General features: G+C 39.8%; 1 protein-coding gene across 1 annotated transcript in view; it reads left to right on the top strand.

Moving 5' to 3' along the window:
• The window catches only part of LOC124283442 (E3 ubiquitin-protein ligase PDZRN3-like), a 298,678-nt gene that overhangs the window by 188,373 nt on the left and 82,542 nt on the right, over nucleotides 1-27,763 (top strand).

Here is a 27,763-nt window from a genome sequence, read left to right as displayed (position 1 = left end):
CAAAGCTTCACCATGTGACCATACTACCACAATAGTACCAGACTTGAAAGCCCATGTGACCATACTACCAGACTTGAACCCAGACTTGGGGTTCAACCCTCGGGTTATCAACAAAGCTTCACCATGCGACCATACTACCACAATACCAGACTTGAACCCAGACTTGGGGTTCAACCCTCGGGTTATCAACAAAGCTTCACCATGCGACCATACTACCACAATACCAGACTTGAACCCAGACTTGGGGTTCAACCCTCGGAGGCCATTAACAAAGCTTCACCATGTGACCATGCGACCACAATACCAGACTTGAACCCAGACTCGGTAGCAAGTCTGTTTGCTTGTTAGTTGTTTAACGCCGCACTCAGCAATATTCCAGCTATATGGCAGCGACCTGTAAATAATCAAGTTTGGACCAGACTATCCTGAGTGATCAACATCAAGAGCATCAATTTACACAATTGGGATACAATGTGTGTCAACCAAGTCAGTGAGCCTGACCACATATTCTGTTAGTTACCAAGCGTGGGTTACTGAACACTAATTCTCAACCAGATCTTTATGGATGGGTAGCAAGGTATAATAGGCCACAGTTTTGGGATGTTAAACAAGAAATCAAGAAACCTCACTGACCCTATGACAATTCTGACTTAGAATTTGATTTGAGATAAACACAATGTAGGTATAAAACAATAGTCACTCAAGGTCATTGTGTAACAGACTTCGCCTACACTCTCGCAGACCCTGACGAAGAGTCGCCCTGACTGGACAGTTTACACATTACCTTCCTTGAGCTTAGTCTGGATGGACGGAATGACATTTGAGAATTGGACCCCCCACAACATTTAAATACTATTTATCTAGCAAAAGTGAAGCGAGTTGTCAAACAGACGGCAACAAGGCAGAGGTCATCTTTACTGAAGCCGCTTAAAGGTCACATGGACAACAATCTTTGAATGACAGTTGTATGGTCACCGTCAATACTCTTCATAACTGTCACCCAGTGTAATATTGGAGCTATTAAAACATTATGTTGCTGCTAATTTCATTAATTTATGTGTCAGAACTCGAACTGAATCTATAATTTGTTATAAATGCTTTACGATGACATTTCTGTCATGTGGAAGGTCGTTGTGATGAAAATTTTGATTTATGATAGCGTGCTGATATTCAACAACTTCAGTAATGATGACTAGTTGTATGACTATCAGTATGAGATATTAGGTTCTGTCATTTTTCCAACAATACCAGAATCAACACTCATGCAACACGAGACTTGATACAACAGCAATTGTTCATACCCTCCTTGATTCATTGCTTCTGTTGGCTTATCACAATATTTACCTAAGAACTAGCCTTAACTTAAGGTTTCTACATAATGTTTCCCTAAGAACTTGTGTTGCACAAATACTAAAATTACCTCATAAATCTTATGATAAATATACTTCATTGGTGAACCGTTTCACAAGGCTTAGGTCTGTTGTCTTGAGGCATTGGTGTGAATGGCGTCGTTAAGCTTGTGGGGTTCTATGGCTGACTTTTAGCTTCAGGATTATCTACTTGAGCTATAATCCTACTGTAAACATCAGTGTAGCATTACCTGTGTTGGAGAAATGAACATTTGATAAATCTGAGGGGAGAGGCCATAACGTTAAGATGAAAACTACCTTGGTGTGTCTTTTTACAGGAATGGAAATATGATATTCTATAATCTGTTCTGATTTATCCGGGTAGGGGATAGAGGGGAGTTGGGTCACAGGGAATCGGGCAATAACAAAAAACCTGACATTCTCAAGTGGAGGGTAATAAACAATAATGTGCGTATTTGATAAGGGTCATGAAAAAATGGACAGTGTGTAATAAAATATACAGCACTTTTAGAGTTTGTTTTTTCAAGGACAGTAATAAAATAAATATACATTCATACATACTAATATTTGTAGTGCCAATATCCACCACAGCTGCTCATGGCCACTTTGTTTTTCCCTCGATCATTGGATGTCAATCTCAACGGCACATCGTATTTTCAATCTCAACTCCCTGGGGATCATACAACACTTGCAGCCATTTAGGTATTAAGTATATGGGAGTTATTATTATCATTATTCTCTGTACATTGTGCATCATGAACCTCTGACACAATTAGAATAATGTCTTGTCCCTAAGTATGTTTTAACTAAATAGTGGAAGTCAAGTGTATTAAACTGTTATGAAATCCCAATTCTATAAGTGGTTATGAAATGTGTGTTCTGTCTGCAATTGCCGTGACAAAAAGATTAATTGAAAATCAATAAACCGATTCACAATTTCAATTTTGTAGATTGACTATTGAGTGACAATGCTCCTCATTTCATGATCAAAGACTGCGTAATTCAGCAGGCAGAGTAATCTAGCCTCAAGTCTCCACCGAACGGCTGCAATACAAGCCCGCTATCATACCACATCAAACAATATAGTCAATTTCAACATGGATATATCTGACAGATAAGCATAGTTAATGCACAGAATTATCCCACCATGTTTGTGAAACATGTCAAAATGTTTGACCGTCACAGGTAGCACACACGATACTCCACGTAACCCGAAGGTAAACACACTAACGAGAAACGGTCAATTACCGCACAGATGCCAGGTAAATTCTATCAATACATGTGGAAAGATCGATGGGCTTTGTACTGAAACTGATAGCAAGATAGACGTGTACCCTCAGCCCAAGGACGTATTTGTAATGGCTTGTTGGAAAGTCTTCATTTGAAGAGAACCTTATGTTAACATGCTCTACGCACAGTACAATTCAAAATACATCAAAAAACGAATTAATTAATTTACGTTAAAGCAAAGTTTTGATTTGATTTTGTTGTGCTGTTCTCACATACATTGTAATTTGCATGATAAAACAGTTAAAATGCTTGTTTAGAGCAAACAGTTCCTAGGTTGTCGAAGCTGGTTTGTTTTCCCTCGAAACACTTTAAAAATCGATTGAGTTAAATGCAAGTTATGTATTCGTGATCATGCACAATAACATTGGTATGTTTGAAACTGCAGACATTGTCTGAAATATTTGTTCCTGGGCCATTAGATATACAACGACAGCAACGTAAAGGCAGTTAACGACGTCCCCTGTTGGTCGACAGGTTAATTGTTCATGTTTTCACACGTCCTCATTTCCATATGTACATTTTTCGACGTTTTCGCCATGTACTCTTCAATAATTAAACAAATTATCCATGGATGATACATTTGTGAGTTAAAAATGGCCAAAATCAATGAACTGGCATAAAGGTAGCACTATTCAAAACACACTGAGCAAACAGCATAAGGTTCGGGCCGAGACTACGCTGTCACAGAGACAACACTTACATCATCGGAGGTGCAGTAGTCCTTCCCGTCTTCTACAGTCTTCAATATTTGAAGAAATTGTGCTATTTTGGCTATGTCTGAAGCAGGGCTGATAAGTTCATTGAGTGATTTCGGTAAATGTCAATAATTTGTGTAGATGGCATTCGCACATGGCTGAAAAGAATGGTGTATCCTTTCAATGGAATATTGATTAAGCAGGCTGTATTTCCAGTGGCGTCGTGATCTCTGTCTATTAGTGCTGATTACGGTGTTGACGCAAAGCATCAAGTAAGGAAAGAAATTCCGTCAAAAACTCCATTGAATTATATCACTTCAAATGTCGTAGACGTTTGAATAATGACAAGTTAACCTCAACACCCAACTGGTGATTGCTGCAATTTTAACCAATACAATTTTGGTTGAAAGATGGAAATTGAATTCAATTATAGACTGTAGATTAATATACAATTTACATGTAAATCAAGCATTAATGGATTTGTTATTTTTCAATTTTCACGTCAAGCTATTTTTTTGTCAGATATTGAAAAAGCGTAACATTATCTATAAGATTTGAGTTTGTTTGTATTATCAGTGTAAACAATCAAGCACCTCTGTTGATGAAAACATGAAAACAGGCCAAGTTTGAGTTAACATGAAAAATACTGTGATGAATGAGTTGCAATGTTTCAGTCAGTGAAGCTGTCTATGTTCGTCCAAGCTTGTCACTAGAGGGCAGTGTATGTGGCAGCTTGTAAATGGCTTTTACTAATTATTGACAAATCTTATCTCAAGAAATTCGCCCCAAGCAATCTTTGTACAATTTTTCAACCAATTCAGCAATTTTGATGGCGACAGTACAAACATTTATGGAAGCGGGGTGTTTTCTCAACGCATATATTCACGCCCCTGTGCAGAGCTGGTGAACGCATGATTGCAGATTTCTGCCTTTGTTTACATTTCACAGTAGGGATTATTCATCGCTAAAATCCCAAGTCGGCCAGCAGTAGCCAGGTAGCTGCGGATTTGCTCTGTAAATACACAAGTTGAAGCTCACAGTGTCGAGAGTTCATGAATCATTTACAGCAATGTTATAAACCTGTTAACTGTCGTCTTACCATGGCTGATTCGAAGAGGGTTTGTCAATGATGTTTTCATGTTGAATGAAATGAAATCTAATGAAGCAATATACACGCAACGGCCATTCTAAATACATCATTAAAATCCTAGTTTCACTTTCAGCTGAGCTATTAATTATCTGTTTGCTTGAACTGGCTCTATCATTTTATCGATAATTTAAAAAAAGAATTTAGTTCGCAGATCATCTGGTCCATTTATTCATTGAAACTTTTTTTTGAAATTATTAAAAAAATATTGGTTGTAATTTCATTTTGACCTACAGCAGAGTCAGTTTACTTGTGTTTTACATTCAACATGAGTGTGGTGTGGGTGGGGAGAATTGGGGCGTGGGGTGTCTGTTTTGTGAAGGTTGAGTATAAATGTCAGTTTATCAGTTACAGTTAGGATGACAAGGAGGTGAAAGAGTGTATGCCTATATATTGCAATGGTATATGCTGTAATCAGAGTTTTTAAGTTCCACCTAATGATACATTGTGATTTTGACCATACAGAACTGAGTAGATGAGTGAGTCAGTCTCTAAAGACTCAACTCTTCTATTTCAGACGGTAATTCTAGATTCCCTCATAAAAGATTTGTTGACAGATCAATAGTCCTCTTCATCCCACAGTTACAGTTGCTTCTCGTGGCTAGTTCTCAAGTTCTACCTAAATTTGGATAAAGTTGCCTCAGTGTTGAGGTAATAGGATGGCAACGTGATCATCAGACCCTTCTGTGATGTGACTAGGTTTGGCTTGACAGACATAGGCATTGTTACATCTGTAGACACTGTGTTCGTCCAAGCTACTGGACGGCTGGTCACAGCACAGCTTCAATGACTGTAAAATCAGGCGTGAAAGTCGATGAAGAGATGCGCGTCAGATGACTCGCGAATATTAATAATTGGAAACATCGACACAGCCGAGGGATTTGTTGTTGCGAGGCAGGAACGAGTTGAGGGCAGCCGGTCTGTCAGAACGGTGGGTGGCAGCAGGCGGGCTGAAGCAGGAAATGTTTTGATGTGGGGAGTCCGCGACTATTGTCCACCGTGACATGGCTCTGTGGAGAACAATTGTTGACAAAGTCAGCTCTGCTGTTGGAAGCTGTTTGATCTCTTGACAGAAGCCCCTGTGACAATACAAGGGGAAGTGGAAGGTTGAAGGTATTGGTTGCTTTACTGAAGTGGTTTGCTGAACGCGTTCACATTGAGTATATGTGCAAACGGCCAGTTCCATTGGTCAACAGGTATAGAAAGAGTGGACAGAAGGCTAAAGGCAGCTTGTAACCAGTGTGTCAAATCATTATTTCTTGTTGACCCACTTAAGAGATGGACCTGTGGGCTGAAGAGCTGGACCTGGTTTGATCATCGGTTGAGGAGAATCTTATCAGATTCAAAGAAGACTTGGAAGCAGGTGGTCTTGTTAGGAGATGATGAACGATTGCAGAAGCTGAGAGCGTGGACAGAGTGTTGCTTGCAGGGTGCAAGACTTTGGACATTGTGTTTGTTGACCCATGGGAGACAGACACTGACCTGGTGACCTTGCACATGATCACTGGTCAACTGATCCCTGTCAAGGGATTGCGGACAGCTGGGGAGGTGGACAGATGTCTGTCCAGAGGGATGAAGGCAGGTAGTCTGATATGACAGGGCATTGGTCACTTGGCTGAGAAAAGCCCACCAGCTGAGCTGGACATAGGCTGATAATTTCCTAGAATGTTAAGGTGATAAGAGACTGGCTGTCTGTGTGTCTTAGTCAAGAGGTGTCCCACAGATCACTAGGTGATTTGATTCCATCGAATGTAATCCTGACTGCAGGTTGGATCAACGACTCCATGCCACTCACAAACAGGTTGACAAGAAGATTACCTTCTTTGCATTGGGTTACCAAGGACACGCTCTCCAAGACAATGACCAAAATAACCTGAGTTTAGGTGGCAGCAGCATGATAGAGGACAGTTCCCACAAAAACTAGGATCACAAGGACCTGAAAGGAATATTTCACATCATCGTTTTCTTCAACGATGCTTTTTCTATTGTGAGTAATCGGTTGATGTTCGTCAGCAGAAGACACAGGGAAACAGATTTAACACATTCAGGTATCTTTTTCTTGTATTCTTTCTCTTCTGACATAAGCTCACCTATCTTCTGAAGCCGTCTTCAAATCCAAGATGACAAGAGTTGGTTTATAAGGTCAGCATTATACAAGATTTTCTCTCTCGTAAAGCCTTTTCCTCAATTAGATACCAGGTTCGCTGACATCTTGACCTAATGTATTGATTTTTTCACTTCATAATCACCTTCAGTCACTGGTGCTGATGCTGAATTTGCCTTTGCTTGGAAATTGCATTTTCTTGTTGTTCTGACTTAATGTAGGGACGTCATGTAAAACACTCCATGGGCCATTTATCTTAATGAAAAAAGTTCACCTAAGATCTTATCAGCTACTGCAAAACATCAACCATGTCATGTTTGAATCCAGAATATTGGCAAATTTGACGAGAGGGGAATTGTTGTAAACTCTCTTTGTGTTTGCTTGACTTATTTTCCAATGCCCAACTCACCATTTTTATGGTCATGTGACAAACGACCTTGATTGTTTTCTACCTGCGACAAAACGGTAAAGTGAACTGTCTGTATGCCGTAATGTGAACTGTTACTAAAAACTATTGTAGTGGAAACACATTAATTCATGAAAAGAGACCAATTGTCTGAAACATCAATGTTGTAATGTTTTGACTGATTAAGTCAGAGGTACCAGATTCTACCTGCTTCTTCTGGCTGCAGTTTGTTCAACTTCGTCCCCAGGGCATTATTTATATAATTATTCAGATTTTGGATGGAAGATTCTTCTTTGATATTTTTTGGTGTGGAGTAATATTTGTTTTTATTATATTCGACTGTTGATCTTGTCAGGTATTTACATTCAGTCTTTGAGATTACAAATACAACAGCTCTCGCGATGTTACAAGGTTGTGTTGTTAAGAGCAACGAGTTCGTTACCCCTGTGAGATCGTGTGTGAGCTCTAACTTTCAAGTAGTCAATTTTCCATTAATGTCAAGCAATATTCCAACAGCTCCTGCCTTTGGTGTCATTTCTCAATTTTTGAGGCATGCTCTTTCTGAAATATTTCAAAGAGTGGCACACGACCCATGCTGTTAAGTTACTTGACGAGAGTTTTAGCATTCTAGATATCGGTAAAGCTTTTAAATGTTTTTCGTAGTAGACATGTGGAGGACATTTTCAAATTTCATGCATCAGTGACAAAAATTCCTGTCAATTCCCTGTTTTGACTTGTTCCATATGTTCATATGTTTTTTTCAGATGAACCATTGACTTGCCTTTGCATGTGTTTATGACAAGGAGCACCAGTGGGGCAGCAGGTGCTCACTTTTGCGGAAAATGACTATTTGATTGTGATTTATTATCTCATGCATGTGATATAGTCAAAATTATACAAATAACTCTGCTTTTAACAGAATTCTAAGTATTCGGATCGATATATTTATGAGTCGATGGGGATCAAACTATTGGGCTACCTCTGATGTTGGAGTGCGAACATCAAACATGTGTTATCAAACTAGAATTACACATATGAAACGATTAGCTCACATTTATCAATCATTTTGTCCTAATTTCAATGTTCATATGTGATGTTTACAAAGAGTTCATTCTTATTATGGTACATAGGTCTTGTTTGTACACAGACGTCTTTTTGATGCAGCGTTATTAAGTGTGAGAATTAGCTTTGTGGCTAATAGAATCATGGCAACGATATTGGATGTGCAGTTAAAGGAGGACCCTAGTGATCAATTAGTCACACATCAAAGTGGTCTTATTTGTGAATATACCGTCCTTTATGGCACATATCGATCCAGCATTGTCCCAGGGTTCCCTGCACCATCCGAGCTATATCTTATTGCTTCTTGACCAGTTGATATCCTTAATGTGTTCAAATCTTTTTCTACTCTCCGATTCGACAGTCATGTCGGGAGATTTCATTGCGGAATATCGGCCATTCCCGAAAGGATGTAGGCATGCAGTTTCTATGGACGAACCTGAGGTTGGTTCGCAAGGTTCATAAACCAGATCTGATGATTTCAATAAATATTGTGACTTTATGAGTCCTCGAGCTTTGCTTTTATTCACAGCGTCATTTGAAGAACTGTCTGTATAAAATCGGGCAATTTGCTCAATCATTGCTTTGAGAGCTTAATGAAGTAAACATTAGTGGGCCTCAGTTCAGAACAGCCTAGAGTAATGGCTATCCAATTTAGTGAGGTCATTATTGTCAAGCACACATAAATTCTGAGCAGTTTGTGATCAAAGGTCGGGATGTCTTCACAACAGGTTGTAGTGCAGGTTGAGTCTCAGGTGTAAAAACAAGTTGTTGATTTATCACCTGGCGTGTGCCGAACATGACGAGGTGATGTGAGAGACGACTCACCTGCAAATAAAAGTCTTCGTAGTGGTAAATGAGATTGTATTCACCTGTTGTAAGGGACTCGTGTGTTGTGAATAACTCATTCAGGGACTCTCTAGCTTTGATGAATTTCGATGGAGACTGCATTGTTGACTTTGCAACACGCGGGCTGTTACGTCAAGTACGCAGGATGTTATGAGTGGCGAAAAAACATAGCTGTTTCCTTTGTTGTAAATTCTTTTAAATCAAGTGTTGAGATTCCTAATTAAGGCACAGAATTGATTAAGTTTCCTTTCAACTTTGCAAAATTAAACTTTTCAAATGCTCACAATGATTTTAAAGAAAGATTTGTTCAAATTAGTTTTAATGAGATAAAATGAGTACTCTCTCTTTGATGTGAAAGTTAAAAGAGCATTTTTTATCCTTATTCGAAAAATGTTTTTGAACAAAAGGATATGATTCAATAAAAGCATATTTCTGAAGCTATTCATACAAATCAGACCCCAGCTGTTCACGAGGAATACAATATCACCTCCGCCATTATTTATTGCTTTTATGAAGTAATTTTAGGATTGTGGGTGTAGACCCTACAAAGATATACTGTCACAGTTATAGCTCGTGAAAGAGTCAGTGCCTTCAAGATGAAAAGGTGGCTCCATTCATTGAGGCTAAATTGTTACTTTGTGTCGTGACGATTATCACCCCTATTCTTAGCCGGCAACCTATTGTAGCTCCTCTGCGAACCTCGGACCCATTTCCCATAATGCAGCATTTGTGATAGCCGCGTCAAGTCCGTGTCTTTGTGTTTGTGACCAGGTGTTGGACATCAATACTGGATATACAAAAGATAGTCAACAGTATTGGTAAATATAGTTTTTTCACTCGCATTCTTTGTGGATATTCAACCAGCACAGGTAAACTCCAATACTTTTTCCAATGTTAAGATTCTCATGGCTTCTTATCTGATGGTTCTTGAAGTATTTATGGTGAAAAATTGTATATGAACCTTGGATGGTGAATGATTGTCGTTAGTGTTGAATGTTTCTGCATTGATTCTGTTGTAGCCATGAAAGCATTTTCACTGATGATAGTTTATTGATGTGAAGGACCATATGTGGCGACAATGTTTTACACAAACATCTCATTCTAGAATTCAATATCTTGGCTACAGACCCAGATTGGCATCATTCTGCTTAACTACTTCAATTTGTTTTCTTTTGAAGGATAATTAACTCAAGCTGATGTTGCAGAGTAAAAATGACTTTGGTCAATAAGATTTTATGCAAGGTAATATCTTGCATTGAAAACTCACAGCTTTGCCGTCGAAGGAGTGATTGAATGCTTTTAATGTACAAGATGCATTGCTATTCAGTGGACTTATTTACATCAGTGATAAGTGAGACAAGGATGTGTAAAGCCTTAGGCAACAGACACGATGGATTCTGAAAATAATGTCTCAAATACCTTAGGAGCTGTTCAATTAAGGTAAAGTCTAGTGAATGTCTTCCTTCGTGTTTTATCTTGCGTGAGAAATAACAGATTTGTTCCGTTCATGATCAAGTGAGTGGCTTACTGTGATTTTAAGCCATGTATCCAATTGGCTTGAGCAGAATGTCAACCTTATTTGGGGGGAAGAGCCGAGTAAATGGGTTTGTTCAAGGGTGTTACTACAAGCACCGTAACGGAGTACTGTGCAGTTTGATCAATAGGAAGGCTGCATGGGATAGACCACTTTTCCCTTTAAGACGCAGGATCAATCGTCAAGGAAATGCTGTTACAATATGGGCGAAAAATCAATTTGGCAAATTGGATTTGGTCAAATTTTCCTCTGAGCATGACTGTTGAACAGGCAGTGATGTAGGTGATACAGGCCCGTGCTATACTCACGGCGGACTTGCGGCAAATCAACGACAATCTCGGACAGAATTGCTACAAAATTCGCAACTCTGTGATTGCTTGGGGATGAAATCTGGCCTTCTGGTTGGCTGGGAGATATAGACAAATGTTCACGATGCTAGATGTGAGTATGAGACTCACTGCCGAGTGGGTCACACACGAATATCGTCGTGAGACATCGACGGAGCTGGAGGCAAACACAGTTATCTCCTCTTGATTCATGTTAACACTCTTACACCAAGGTGAGTTGTGTTGGTCAGTGATCGAGTTGATGTGACATACATTGCAGTTATCTAAGTTGACATTCATCCTCTTAATGTCGACATTGAAGTTCGAATGTCATTCAGTAGACACTTACTTTCCCTACTCATGTCAAAAAGTTTTGTTTTTGCTCTGATATTGCTCTTATTGTATAAATCAATGTTATTATAATGTTCAGAAGTCCCTTGGCTGTTGTGATTTAATTGATTAGTTTAAATTGAATGTATTTTTTCAAGAATGGCAATATGACTGTTTTTCAAATTGGTTTTTCTTTGTTTATTTCCTTTCATCTAATCACATTAAACTTAGAAGTAATATTACAAATGATTGTAAATAGATCGGTAGCCATATTAACTTTGATAGTGACACCGGAAAGAGAGGGAGTCATGTGTGGCCATTAATGAAGAAAATACTAATTGCAAATATTGGCACATGACCACGGCATCTTTCTCATTGTTCAAAGGTAATTGCTCAAGTTGCAACCAGACAGGTGTAGAATAGTTAGGTCGTGTCAGAGTTTCCCTCATCATGCCAGTATCAGATATCAAAGTTGTTGGGGATATACTAGTGTTTCTATCACATCTTCGATCTGCCAAAGATTACTCAATCACCTGAGGGTGCTCAGCAAACAATGCTTTGTAATTAGTTTCGAGGAAAACATCATTACAGCCAGAATACTCCACTTGACTAGTGTTCTATTGTAGAGGAGTCTTTAGATCAGACATTGTGCTTTAGGGTCCGAGACTATTGTGACAGATTGAAGTCATCGTTTGAGGCAGTTGGCTGAGGTTCTCAAAATAACAATTTCATCATGTGTCAAAAATATGTTTTATTGCAAGTGATTTTTTAATAATAAATGACTCATGATTTTCAGAATGAGGTAATTTTTTGGGCATTTTAGGACTTTTTGTAAATATTCATGTGAAGTAGTTTGGGTTTTTTCAGTGACATGTGTTGTACATCAGATATTTGAACTGTTGACCTTGGTTCTTTGAAGCGTTTAGTTATGACCTGTGACACAACGTGTCATTTGGAGGTGCTAAATGTAACGAGTCGTTACAAGTAGCACAAACACCATCAAGAGAGCATGTGTTTATTTTCTGACCAAGATGGTAATTGATTTTGATTATCGCAACTTGACACTGCGTTATCTCTGGACTAATTTTCAGTTGTTAGGAAGTCATCACCGTGTCATCACATCTGTTCAATGGTGTCAGCTTATTGTAATTATTGCATATCGGCATTAGGTGTGAAGTTAGCACTGCTCCTTGTGATGATGGTAACAATGTAATCAACGCCTCAAGGCTCCACGTTCCTTGCTCTATGGCTCCACAGTAGCTTCAGGGACAAGGAGTCGTCAATCCCAAAGCTTTGTTTCAACCACAAAAGTTTTTGTAGTCATAAAGAGTTATCCCTTCCACTTGAACTTGCGTTAAGTATTGTAGAAACATTGTGCTTCCATTCAATAGGTTCAAGTCAATTTCTGGTTATTGTTTATGATAGTGACTATTCAGACAGACCCCTGGGGGTAGTATCAAGTGGAATTCAGGGGGGCGGGGCAGGGACTGATAAGGCAGGGGGAGGGAGGAAATACCCCACTGAAGTAGCTTAAGCTATGATTGAGATTTCAATTAAAGGGTTTTAAATCTTCGTCACTTTTCTTGTCAGTTTGGGTAATTGGAGGCAAATCATGTGCAAGTTCAAGCAATGACTGTAGAATGAAATCTGTTGTTTGATTGTCCTGGTGCTTGTAGTGAGTTTAAAATAGGATTTGCATAACTGGAAATTTGCCTTAAGTTAACAGTTTACTAATTCTACTGAAGTAAGTTTATTTTGGTAGCTCTGCCCTGCTCAGCATGCCAGGTTGATTTACAACATCCAGACAGTCGCATCCCATTTCAGGGTCAGGTGCAGGGGATTAGGAGGAGGGAGCAGCCCTGGGGGGATGAGGAAGGGGTGTCAAAATAGGGAAAGGAGGAGTAGGCCTAAGGGACTGGGAGGAGGGTCCTAGGGAGGGGGTTATGAAAGGGGAGGGGGATAAGAATGGGTAAGGGAGTAGGCCCAAGGGAATGGGGAACCCTTGAAAGAATGGGAATGGACTGTACTTTTGGGGAAGCGGAGGGGGGGATACAAAATGGGGGGGTTGGCATTACAGGGGTGGGTCACTGCAGGAGTCCACATACTGCTAAGCTGTTGAAGAAGATACACAGGGGTTGTGATGCTAATTTAAATCCTGGCAACTGTCTAATGGGCATGGGTAGTGATTGCACAGCTGCCAGTTGGCCATTTGGACCAGATTGGGACTGAGATAGGGGTCAGTGGTGCCTGCAGGGCCAGTAGGAGATGACCAGTGGACAGTGGACACACATCAGTCTAGCTCAGGATGTTACCTGGAATGGATTCTATGTGAAGCTGGACAGTTTCTACAGTATCTGAACAGTTGTGGATGTTGATTGCGGTCCTGTGTGATGATTACAGTTTGTGGACAAGGAGTATCTCGCAATTATCGTGTACAGTAATCGATGTATTGGATGTGGCAGTTATAGAGTTGTAAGCCTTGATGAGAATCTTGCATGACTCCAAACAATCATCCATGGTGGCTCCAGTAAGATCTCTCATGATGGTAGTCTATGAATGATGACCACTGATGGTGACCTGATGGCGACAGTGTAAGATTGAGTGGTCAGTGTTGTGGACGTGTGTTTACTTGAGAACAATGGACGGCCGTGGTTCTACTCCACAACCAGATTTGTAACCAAACATCTATCCTGGAGCATTGTGGGACAGAACCTTACAAGCTTTCCTGTTCCTTGTTCAAGAAAGTAATTTATCATCACGAGACCAGAAAATTGAAATCTTGTTCAGTGACGGAACTTGAATCTGTGCAATGCTGGAGTGTATTTGTCAAAATCTTATCATGGTATGTATGAAAAGAAATTTCGTCATTTGATATGAAAAGAAATTAGTAAGTCCTTTTCCATGATTTATGATTGGTTGTTTGGAAAACCCTTTCGTGAATAATCGTAATCTGTGACAATGATTGAGAGGATTTACATGAGGGAGTGAGATGCTTATGCTCCCAAATGATTGTCGCTCTCCGTCATTAAGGGCTTGACACCGGAGATTAATTGTTATCTAATTTGATGCATCTTTTAGGTCATCCCTATCGTAATGGCCATCATGATTAATGGAAAATGTCATGAATATGTTTCCTGTGGTAAGAAGGTTACTTGTTATAGTCGTGGTAATCAGGAAGATTATTGGGTTGGTATTCCGAGTACTGGAGGTTTCTTCGTAAAGTCGCTCAAGCTGAAATGAATTATTATAATGATTCACACGTGAATGAATTCCTGACATTGTACAACAGGTTGCTATAATATATCAAAGTTATGTTTAATACTGAGGAATTGCTCGTTTTTGTTTCTGTTATGGAAGAATGTTGGCGGACGATGGCAAATATTTATTCCCGGTACAAAAAACATGGTTTAATTACACTAATCGGTGGATACAATATACATCATTAGGTGGTACAACATTTCGTCTGAACTTTTTTAGACCGGCTTAATACCCATAAGACTGAGTAATCGCTCGGCCCCTTCCATTAAACCCCTTGAACCCTGTGTAAACAAGATGGCTGCTGGGTGATTATCTGCACCACTTGTGAAAGGTGATGTTTACCTGGGAAGCCTTTCTCTTCTTCTTATGTCACATTACCACCATGAGAAGGTTGGAGCGGATTGAAGCGTTTGGTTTGGAGATCAGGTTCTTATGCTTTAAGATCAGAACAGGACATTCTGAATGGGAATTACTACGCTGGGTTTGCAGTGGTCGAGGCTCGGACACCTCTTGAAAGTGTCCCTACTGTAAACGCTGGATAAACGGTGGTTTTTGTAACAGCATGCTAAGAGTGGCCAATCTTACAACTCGTTACTCTCTCGCTGAGCAGTTGGACCTGTCGGGTTTAAAGGTGGGTGCGTCAATATTGTTTCAAGGGATCTTGAACCTAAACACTTTGAGAGGTGTCAGTAACTTGTGCTGGAACAGTGTTTAGAGTGGTTAGTGTTGTGGGTAGAGCTATATTGTACAGCCAGTGGCTTCATATTTGCAAGTGTACATATCCAATCTGATATCAACCATTTCCGATTCCTTGATGAAGTTGCCGTATAAACAATGCTGAAGATATTGAGAGCCAAGTTTGGTTATACGTCACATAAGGTTTATATATAATTTTGTTTTATCAGATCTTTTCAGTTGTTTAATCAAATCCTAGAGATCATTTTGTTCAAAACTATAAAAAGATATCTGAAACTTGTCAATGTCATTTCAAAAATTTATTCTAAATATAAAAGTGTTCAGTAATGGACAGAAGGCCTGTGTCAAGGATGATGTATCCATTGACCCGCAATTCAAACTTGCTCCTTTCTCCGGTAAAATTTATTGAGCGTGTGACCAGACTTGGATGGCTTGTATTAAATTTGGGTTGTTGTATGGTAATTTGCCATAATAATATGATTTCCATTGACTTATGGAAGCAGTTGGGTGTTCTTGGTAACATTTGGTATTCTAAAGATCTGGAGCTGGACCAGTTTGCCTGACCTTGTGTCCTTATGGAGTCATGTTTGCCCAAGTCTCATTGTCCACCACACTTTATGTGACGGCAAGCCGATTTATTTTCAGTTCAGTCGTCCAAACGTCTGTGACCACGTCTGATCAGGCAACATCTGTGCACGTGGGTCTTTTAAGGACAGTTTATCAGGGAGACTTTCAGCACTGGCATTGACTGTTAATCTTCAAATTGTTCATTAGACATAAGCCTGAACCATTCTGTGGATGTTGGAAAGTGCTAAGGAGCAGATTGATTTAGTGGTCTGAAGATCTTTCTGGATGCATGGATGAGCGATTTTCACAGATCTGGGATTTCTGCAGATTTCATATGGTCATAGGTCACTTTCATGATACATTCCCTTTAAACGTAAGTCATATTGTCCTACAGACCCTTCAGCTAAATTAGAATAATAATGAATTCTTGTCCTTTATGGATTGTTTATGCCATCAAATGGTTGTAGATGTTGCAGATGGTGTAGATGCTCCTGAATGTTGGCTCTCATCATTGATGTTTATTGCAAAAATAGTCAAGCATTTCCATCAAGATTTTATCTTATGCATGCTGATCAGAATGCTCCTTGGAAAATATTCTGATTGATCAGTATCAAACTGTTACTTTGTTTGGATGTTTGTTCAAATACAAATATTAGAATATTTCTGTAAATAGCTCGTATTTCATCCTCCATGTCAGACAACAAGCCCGCTCTTGACTTAACAAATATTGATCTAGTCCCTCACGGACACTGAGCGTGAGTTATGAAAAATATATAAAAACACCATTGAGGCATTTGAAAAATCAATTGTACAAGTTCTACATTTCTTAACAAATGTCTGACATGGGTTTTGAATCCAGAATTAATGATTTCTATGCTGGAGACGGTAATGCATAAATCAGTTGTCAATTTGAAGTGGCAGCTTAGATAGAGTTTATCAGGTCCTTGGAGTCCAGTAGATGTCAAATAGAAGTGAAGTTGTTAGGATTAGGCCGCGAGGAGAGGACGAGAGGCACCCCTCGTGAAGGTAGCCGAGCTCCGAGAAGGTATCTTGACTTCCACTTTATACTTATTTTATAGCCGAGTAGGACACAGGGGCCAAAATAATCAATAGCAATGTTTGAGAATATTGCTCTTAATGAATCTCATATCTCAAAAAGCTGTATATAAATCAGGATGATCTATAACGTAGATTTACTTTGCTCATGCTTTTCACAATAGGATAAATGGTTTATTGACTCTCCGGCTGGTATTGAAGGCTTCTGCCAATGGAGTGTGTAGATGTGATGGGTTTCGGTCCCAATTTGACCGTAGTCAAGTCTGTTATGGGCCATTGTCAGATAAGGTTATGGATATCAAACAGAATTATTATATCCATATTCTATATCCATAGAGATACTGGAGCTGAGGCAAGTATTGGGTAATATATCTTTTATTAAATAGTGTCAGAGAACCTGTCAAACTGTATATTCATCAATCTGTTTCTGTTTGTATACAGAACACATTTTTTCTCAATGAGAAGTTCAAAATGTATGATGTTGTACAGTCATCATTCAAAGGCTTACACAAAGCTCTTTTTAACAGTAAGTCTAGAAATGTATGTCAGTCTGAGACCCTGCATGTTTGTGTTAACCAGAGTAATACTCTATCAGATTTAGGTCTGCTAATCCAGTTGTTGCCATGGATACAGGAAATTGCAACCCTCCTTACCTAGGCAGCGATGATAAAGGATCTGTTGAGATTGTAAGGACAGAGGGATGATGGGTAATCTCATGATGGCAGCCATTTTGGTTGTGAATGACCAATAGGGGGCTATTAAAGTGTCTAAAGTAAGGTCTGAAGGGACAATTTCAATTCTGGGCTACCACGGTGATGATAGTTTATCTGAAAAGAAAGAAACGGCCTCCAAATGAGGAGAGGAAACGTAAGGGAAACGGTGCTTTCAGAAGTTTATATTTTTTAATACAAGTCTAATTTAATTGTTGGGGAATCCGCTGGATGTCTGTCTGTGGTGGAGACGCATTCGGTGTTTAAATTTTGAATGAAGTGTTCCAATGGTGGCGTATGAAGCATATCTTTTCGGAAATTGTAGGTTTTTTGTTTTAAACTGAAGTGGAAGTTAAGCTGGTGATGAGATTCATTTTGTAACCATATTTAAAGTTTGTGTCAAAGCCTTGATTTAACAGTTTAATACTTTGATGACATTTCGTCTTTTGGTAGCGTTCATGTGAAGCTGAAATAACATTGCAAAGAGATTTGGATGTCTTTTCCACACCACAGTAAATCATGCACAGATTGTGATACGAAAAAATATACAAGCGAGAGCATACAGTAAACCTTTAACGGTCAGTTTCCAACACATGCAAATTAGGACGCTTCCTTTCGCTTGACTTCAAATTGATCAAATTGTCCGATTACGCTGCAAATTCATCGAAAATGACATGTGACAAATGAAGCTTTGAGGAACGTGGAATTAATCATTTAAGCTGATCGTCAAAAAGTGTTATCTTCAAATTGAATTAAAGCCACGCTGGGCACCAAATTCTAACAGGCTTCCTCCTTAAGGAAAAGTCAAAGATGGAATTGTTGAACTAATTCCATAATTCAAAATTTGTAAATGTTTAATCCTGTCCAAATAATCTAAACCATTGAAGAAGATTAATCAATGGAATATTTAATGAGCTTATGATCAATTCCGTTATCTTGTGGATGAACATTGGCTCGGAAGCTTGCGGGATGTGCAACATAGCCCTTTGAATAATTAATATAGCAGCAGCTGCATTCGAACCTTATCATTAACAAGTCGAATAAATCCTCCCTGATGTCACACATCCCGTCCAGGATATACAGTTATCTTATTTGCACATCGTGTATCCCGAACTGTTCCCCACTCTCACAATTGTGAATGCATCCTGCTTGCATGAGAGTGGACGAGCAAATGCATTCAACTGCAATCCATTTAAACTGGCATTTGAATGGAAGTCTAATGCAATTGGATTTTAATCAGAGAATTTCTAGCTATGCAGATTAAATTAAATGTAATTGTGTAATTAGCATGTTTTTGATTTTCCGAACTTGTAATCCACTTTTCCATCACTGAAGTAAACTGAGTGGTTGTATGGGGGTTAATTTGCATATTTAGGCAATTTTAATTCAGATTCCTCCTTATGAATATCAAAATTCAATTGCAATATGGAACCAAGGGCAGGAAGGTTCGGTGGAGAGCTTGACACGGAAACCCCCATTGTGTCTTGTGAAGTGTCTGCCCCCATGCCCTGTTCTCTCCCCCTCCCTCTTGTCATGTCGGTACATTCCTCCCTTCACCCCACCCCTCCTGGTCGTTTTCCTCTTTTATCTTTATGTGTTGCGTCAGGATGCCATTTGCATCGACAAAAACACAACAATTGGAATTATTCAGCAGACGCCATGTCAGTCATTGTATGGTATGCATATTCATATTCTAGGTGTTTGAAACTATAGATTTGTTCTCGAGACATGGAGGTCAACCTTTGTTCAGTGCTGAAACAATTTCCGTTCTTGCATTTTTATGATGGTTAAGCCAAGGTGAAGATGGAGAAACTGTTCGTTACACGTATGCAAGACACGTGGGTATATTGCACACACGTGCGTCCACATCTCATGAATGACAACCTGCCAATGAGCATTCTTGCTGTAATTATGACTGGTACGTACACATTATGCAGTCGTCAGTTAAATGTACAACAATGTACAACAGCACACGACAGCAATGTACAACAAAGCAGCACTTGTCATGCCAAGTGGCAGCAATGTCATGCTACGTTGTTCCTGTTCCGTCATGCATCAGAACTCTGACATCGACAACGGAACATTTACAAGGTCCTATATCTTGTGAATACTTCATGAACTGTGCTCTGCTCGATGACTCAACCACTTGATTAATTTGCAATCTGGGAGCAGGTGAGCTTTGTTCTGGCAGTGCCAGGTAAACCTGAAGGTGTTCCAGTCTCTCTGACTCATGGCAGCAGAGCTGGAAAAGCTCATCCCAATCAATTCTCTTTGATATTGATACACATGCAGCTCCAATGCCAGAATTGTTTGGTCACATAATTCTCTTTGTAGCGATAGGATCACGATGTTCTTTGGCTTGTGACGGATTGGTGGACTGGTGTAACGGAAAATAGATCATTAATTGTTGTGTAAAATGCGGGGTCAAAACTAGAACTGTAGTGCATTGTGGTTAGAAGGTGATCTTTGTTTAAACCAATCATGATGCCAGTGACCATTTCTATATTAATAAAGTGACTTTTGTCGTTTTAACTCTAATATCATTTGGAAGTGAAATGTTATTAATATTTGAATATGGTTCAGATCGTTATCAGCATTCGGATTTATGTTTCAGAATTATTGGGTTATTTTGTCGATTTGATCTGTAGAAAGGTATATTCCGTGACATTTATGGCGTATACTACAAATGTAAATGATTCAATTGATGTATTTTTGCCGTGGGTGATATAGAGAATCAATACTGAGAATCAATGTACAGTTTACAATGTCTTCCCAAAGGTTATTTCCAGCTGTGGTTGATACGTTCTGGCAGAAGCCTTACCTGGGCATGGTGAGCGTGACATATCTCGACAGCCTCGTATGTCTGTGCACACATGTCTGTCTGACATTACTCACTGGTTGGCTTCAGCGTGACACATCGGGTCTGGAAATAGATCGGAAGGGATGAAGATCGTCTCCTTGTTGGTGTTGGTGATAGTGCTGTAATGTGAAATTATGATGAAATAATTCTGTCTGTAGTGTTTGTATATTCAAAAGAGTGAATAGACTGAGAAGCTTTGATTTAACTGACATTGTCGTGGCATTAGGCTAAGATCTCTCTCTCTCTGTCTCTCTCTCTCTCTCCACTTCTCGCTGTCTCTCTCTCCCCCCTCTCTTTCATGATCTTTCTGTTTTTCTCTCTCTCTCTCTTTTCTCTCTCCCTCTTTCTCTCCTGATCTCTCTTGATCTCGATCTGATCTGATCTGATCTGAGTTATACTTTGGATTTCACATCACATTGTCTAATGTACAAGGTTCATGAATTCTTGATATGAAGTCCATCTATTCTTCATGTGAAACCATATTATGTAAGAAATGGAAGAAGGTTCCATGTACTTCTACCTGGATATTTGCTACATAAGTTGATGCAGTGGACTTATGTAAGAGGGTCCTGCAAACATTCCACACATGATTAAGCCATTGTGGGGAGGTCATGTGACAGGCGAAGGTCGTGGTATGTACAGTTAGAGATAATTGAGGGATAAGTCTTGGAGGGATTGTGTTGATAAGCCAAGATAAGCCCCACATGATGTATAATCTGTCCTGGCTGGGAGATAATGGGATAGTGACCATTGGTCAAGACAACAGCTGACCAGGGCATGTTGGTAGTTAGCGGTAGACACAGACAGCTTGTCAGGCGGATGTGGTCAGTTGTGGATGGTGGCAGTGACATCATTTATAGGAAGTATTGCAACAGCTGTGTGGTGGTCAGTCTTGGACGATAAACAGGTCTCATTACTCACCCAGGTCAGTGGACATCATATTGTCATTTGGGAAGAGAGATTCATGTGTTGTGATGTTTAATACAGGTAAAGCTCATTTTGATGATGAAGTTGTGTTAACTGATTAGATTTTTTAAATGGCTGGGTCGGAAAAGACTGATTGATGATAATCGTCTCATGAAATTTTTAAATTTTGGCGGTGTTTAGTGTTGGTGTTAGTGGAGCAGTGAGTGATTGTGGTTGCGTTGGTAGGGTCGGCGTGTATCAGCATCAGTGTACCACAGGTGAGAGAGGTGAATGTGGAGTATTGATCCCCTGATTGATGTGTTAAGTGGTATGCAGGTGCTGGTGGTCTAGAAGTAGGCTGAAACAGTCACTGGACCAGAGGGTTGTATTGACAGGGCTGGAGAGACTGTCTCTGTGACACTTCGGTGACAGACATCTAGAGCATGTAAGTAGACAGACAACAGACAGGTAGCGGATGCACAGCAGACGCACAGGGGACTTCAAACGGTCTGCAGACGTCCACTTGTTGGGACTTTGTGGTTTGGGAGGTGTTAGATGTTTGGGTTGGAAGGGAGGGTGGGGGATTCTTGTTCAGTCACCATAGAGCTGCAGGAATTGGATTGAGAAGTCTAGTAAGCCCATTGGTGATGATGTTATAGCAGATGGAGTTGATATGGATGCAGAATGTTATGAGGTGGAAGAGTCTTCATCGATGTAGACACTCTTGAATTGCTGTTATTTCAAAGTGAAACATTACTTGTTCATTACTCAGGTATGTACATCATCAGTTTAATCCATCTAATGATTACTGTTACATGTTAAGTGTGGGTTGTGAGTTTTCTGTGAGTTCATTCTGTGAAAATGTTGACTAGTTATGGCATAGCTTCGTTATCCTCATCTCTGTTGCTGCTCACAGTGGAGAGGGGTGTCTTGTGGTTAAGGCATTCACTAATCAAAGGAATGTCAGGGATCGTTAATATTAATCATGATACTGATCACAGGATAGTCTGGCAAATACAAATATTTATAGTCTCCCACCAGTTGGCAGGTGTATTGGTGGGTGAGACCTAAAAACGATTTTTAGGAAATTGAGTGAGGGGGGGGTTGTTGTAGTAGAGCATGACATGCTTACCTTTTCAATGAACACCTGGTGTCATCACTTACTGATCTATTGATACAAATTTTAGAACTATTTTACCCTTTACACCCTTTGGAATCAGTTTCTGCAAATAATACAGACCTGACATTTTGAATTCAGTTCCAGAAATTACAAATCTTACTTTTGGCATCTGTTCTTTGTCATTTCTTGGATGTTGTTGAAAGACTATGCTCATCATATAAAACTGATCTTAAGGGATAGCCTAGTGGGTCAGGTGTTTGCTAACCATGAATTTTGGTGGTTTGATTCCCAAATGATTCAGGTTATGGAGGTCTTGGTGGACATTATTTCATTTCACAACTGAAATCAGGGAGAACCACTCTAAGTCACATATTATCCTTTGTTTAGTGGACTAAGCCAATTTTTCTGATTTCCCAAAGTGAAACTACTACTATAAACAACTACTGCTTTCCATATAATCTGGTAGGTACTATGGCTATGAATGTCCAATGTTGTTGATTTAGTCTGTGGTAGGTATAGCATCAATTAATGTCCAGCGCTTCCTGTATTCTCATCAGTCAGTAATTCTCTGCAAAGCTCCAAGGATACATTAACCACGGTAACAAGTATCTCCTCTCATACCATAGGTCATGCTAGGCTAGACATGAGTACATAAATATCCCATATTTATGATCCAGCTTTCTACAGCACAAATCCTAATGTTTCTCTTCCACCAGCCCTGGTACTTGATTCTGTATCTTGCTGTAAGTCAGGTCGTGTATGATGAACACAGCTTGAGATTATGAAATTATTAATTTGTATCATTTGATGATTTGCCTTGTGAATTGATTGGATTGTCAAATCTTTCTGATTTCGATTACAGTTGTACTGTAAATGCAACGTGTTCTTAACCTGTGAAGATTTGGGTTGGAGTTGGCCTTTGTTGGAGTTGGCAATTCATTCTTGTCTTTAGAGGTGGTCAGGCTTGTCGACTTGTTTGATGCATGTCATCATATCCAAGTGGCTTAGATTGATGCTCATGATATCAATCACTGGAATGACTCATCATATATCTGTAATATGCAGAGTGCAGCATTTTACAACACAGGGTCAAACGGGTCTATGTTTATATCAAAACATTTGATACATCATATTGAGAATCTTAAGCTTTGCCTTGTGAATATAGTTTAGAGGTCTTTGGCTGTACTTGAACTGTAAGTAACCCTATCATGATCTAAATGTTAACTGACAAAATTTCATTAGTTTATTAATTTCTTCTTTGTCTGGCAAATTTAATTTTGAATAAACATCTCTTATTGACTTGGGCTGAAATCAAACTGTAAAACTAACATATTTCTAAAAAAAAATAATTTGAAGTTTATTTCTTTAATGTTGTTGATTAATTGAAAGCAGCTGTATTTTTGTTAACGATGTAGTATGTTATCATGTTTATGACAAATGTTTTATCAGGGCATCTTGCAGCCATGTCTCTCTAGAGTTCATAATGCTATCTTTATTAATATTTCATATATTTTTTTAAATGTTATAGCATCAATATGCCTTGCCATATCTTTGCACCCATATTCAAAGGGCAAGTAAACTTGATATATTTATATCAGAAATATACAACACAATTGGGAGGAGAAATAAGCGTTTAGGAGTGGACTAAAGTGACCCGTTGTTACTGTAGAAGTGGGACATGTTACTTTGATTTCAAGCAAGATATTTCAATTCATGGCGTCAGAGTTCGCAGATTGGTAAGTTTATCTTATAGACTGATAACCATTACAGCATGTTATTAAGAGAGCACTTTGTGTGGAATATCTGCGATATGTCACTTGATATCCCATGTTTGTTGTTTATGATTGCCGGGAACATTAAATATGATGGGTTTAGCTTGATAAGCAGTTTAAAATCGTGGATCTATATTTGCTGACATTTGAAATTGATACTCATGAAATATTTCACTGAAGGTAAGGCGGGATTGAATGATTGTATGGAAAGGTGGGATTGAATGATTGTATGGAAATGTAGCTTGTCCATTATGCATCTAGACCCAGATGTGGGATCGTGTTTGTAGGTTGAGGTGAGCCTCATCTTTCCATGGCATCTTGCTGATGGTGGTGGAGAAGAGTCTCTTAACAAAACATGGACATGGTGTATAGATGTGACCTTTGAAGTGTAAACATGATGGGTCTGTGTCTGGTAATACATTTAGAAGGGCTGGTGAGGGTACGGCACTGGTAGTGGGGGTCAGGTGGGGTGGCACTGGGGCTGCACTGGTAGTGGGGGTCAGGTGGGGTGGCACTGGTAGTGGGGTCAGGTGGGGTGGCACTGGTAGTGGGGTAGTCAGGTGGAGTGACACTGGTAGTAGGGATCAGGTGGTGTGGCTGGTAGTGGGGATCAGGTGGTGTGGCACTGGTAGTGGGGGTCAGGTGGGGTGGCACTGGTAGTGGGGTCAGGTGGTGTGGCACTGGTAGTGGGGGTCAGGTGGGGTGGCACTGGTAGTGGGGTCAGGTGGGGTGGTGCTGGTAGTGGGGTCAGGTGGGTGGCACTGGTAGTGGGGATCAGGTGGTGTGGCACTGGTAGTGGGGGTCAGGTGGTGTGGCACTGGTAGTGGGGGGTCAGGTTGGGTGGCACTGGTAGTTTAGTTTTAATAATTTTATTGGGTCAGGTGCAGGGGTACCGGCAAGAGGTCACATGGGGCGGTGGGGTAGCCTAGTGGTTAAAGCGTTGGCTCGTCACGCCGAAGTCCCAGGTTCGATTCCCCACATGGGCACAATGTGTTAAGCCCATTTCTGGTTTCCCCCGCCGTGATATTGCTGGAATATTGCTAAAAAGCAGCGTAAAACTAAACTCAGTCAGTCAGTTTATTCTAACTTTTTGCAATCCCCATATCAATACTACAACTTCAGCCAGAATCACATCACTGGTAAACTACTGACTTCCATGAGTGACCATCTATGCTACCGTGAAATAAACAGTTGTGAAAGAAAGGCATGCTCCAGTTGCCTCTCTACCTCAACATTCACACACATAGGTAGACAGCCCGGCTCAAGAGATGTCTGCAGATTCACCTGCTTGTCCAGTCATCTTTGTTTATATCTATCTGTGAGGCTGCAGCTCGGAAGATCAGTTTTCTATGGGGGCAACAGCTGTTGAAGAAGGCGAGGGCTACATTTCACAAATATTTCATTCTAGGAGATAATTTTAGAATGCGACTTATCTACCCACAAAGAAAGCAGACTCTCGGATTCTGAACGTGCAGTTTCCCTTCTCATATGGTTTAATCAAGGCATGTTTTTTCTTTCTTTTTTTTTGTCTTCCCTGCCCGAAATGATATCAGGTCGCTTTTCAGCTCTCACTGCGACATCTTCCAGATGAATGGTTCCCCACATTTGTTACCAGAATCTCGAACCGAGATCTTTCATAGAACAATTGCATGTTAATGGATTTTCTTCAATTCATGATCCAGCTTTCTACTTAAATGATTTTCATTAGAAAAAATCCAAAATGAAGTTGTTTGGGTAATTGCTTTTGCTGAATAATTCAAATGGGAATTTGGATTCTATGACAGAATTTCACATATTTATTTTACATTCTTGGTGATATTTTCATTATCAATACTGAACTATACTCGTGGGATGTTTAAGCGAAATAATTTATTTTTCAATCTTCATTGGAACTAGTTTGTGTTATGTTAGTATTTTTATCCAGTCCTTCTAGGTTAAAGTGCTAACTTTACTGGCCATTAATGATAAGGATTCTTGATAATAGAACCAGCTAGGTCACCATATTTGTAGAAGCTCTTCAACTTGTAACAAGTTCGGGATCGGTCTCTGTTGTTGCCAAGCCCCGAGTGACTTCCGCGATTCTTGAGTGTTAACCATTATTGATTCCAATCGCCTCAAAAGTTTAAAAATTTATGGCCACGGATTTTTCACAATTGTTCCAAAAAATTGGATTGTTTGACTTTTGAGCGTGCATGCTTATTCAGGTCCAAACTTCATCAAATTGGGCTCCTATTTTGTTTGTTCTCTGCCTTTGTTGACACTGACAATCTTAACTTGATATGAAATATCCATTACAAAAAGATTGAATAATTTGGGATTGTTTTAACCTCGGTGTTGGGAAAAAGTTAACTTTATTAAGACGAAACCCAGGAGACGTTTAGTCCATATTTTGCCGTCAGATTAAACCATGTTATCACGTCTATTGATCACGAGTCTCCCATACAACGAGTGTACCAAGAGATGCTGTGTTTTAGCGTGGAAATACAGTGCAACAAGACGTCATTACCCTGGCCACACGTGGATTCCTCCGCTGTGTCCCAAGGGGCCAAGGTCACCACTGGGGCTGTCATCCACAGTCAGCCAATCAGATGAAAGGGAAATATTTATGAAGCTGATTACTTGGCGTCCAGGTAGTTTGTGCATCTCTGCCCCTTATTAGAAGAAACTGCTGTTGGTAGGTTAATCTTGTCTGTGAGCTAGATTGGGTTGAGTTTGTTTGGTCGCTATTTTTGATGTCATTATTGTCTCACCTTCATAAAAAATGAATGAGTTTGCCGAGAGGCGGTCTAACGACCCATTGCTACACAAGAGGGCGCTTGCCCCAGGGGTACACGAAAGCGACCAGTAGCAACAATTAGTTGCAAGCTTGGTTGCCTGTTGGGAGATATGACTTCATAATCCATAACGCCTCTGTAGGTAGTCTTTGCTGCTGTACCAGTGATGCAAGCATTGAGTTCCGTGTGTCGTTGTATGGATATAGCATGAGGGAATTGAGGTCAATATCACTTCCTGAATGAATCACCTTCAATATTAACTAATGTCCTTTGGAGTTCATCTGTTTGATGTGGGTGATGTATTTCCGTTTATTTCTCTGTAAGTGATTTGCATTGTGGTAATTAAGATGGTTGGTTGTTGGCTCATGCAGTGCAGGCAATCTCAGAACTAGATGGATTCCTCAAAGGCTGGACTTGATCGTAAGTGTTCGAAATTCATGGAGCTGTTTTGGGTTGATATTCTTTGTTTTGACAACTTCCTTGCTTCTAAGGCTGCAATGTTTGAAATGTCAGTGGACGTTATGGAGTAGAAATGGGATTGAGATCTAATGGAGGACAGGAATGGGGTTGTGGATGAAGTGTTCACTTGTCTTGTGCATGGTCTGGGTTTGATTCTTAACTGTTCAATGTAAGATGCTCATTAATGCTGTCCCGTCCACAAATATTGTTTGAAGCTTCTTAAGAACTCACTTGCTCTTCTGATGTACATGTGAGATGTTTGGATGGTGGCTTAGTCACTCCATGAATTATTATCGTCATTTTTTGTTTGTGTGTGTCTAAACCAGATCCACACTCTTATGCTGTTAAGCATCTAGTCTGTATTGAATCCATCTATGGACAAGATGCTGATAATAATTGTTAAATCATTGGGAGATGTACTTTCAAAAAATTACTTTCAGGAACTAAACAGGTTAAGAGGTGACTAACGGGATCG

This window comes from Haliotis rubra, unplaced genomic scaffold, assembly GCF_003918875.1.
Source record: "Haliotis rubra isolate DU_JTF1 unplaced genomic scaffold, ASM391887v1 Scf316, whole genome shotgun sequence".
Lineage (NCBI taxonomy): Eukaryota > Metazoa > Mollusca > Gastropoda > Lepetellida > Haliotidae > Haliotis > Haliotis rubra.
This window is presented reverse-complemented; position numbering and strand designations above follow the sequence as displayed.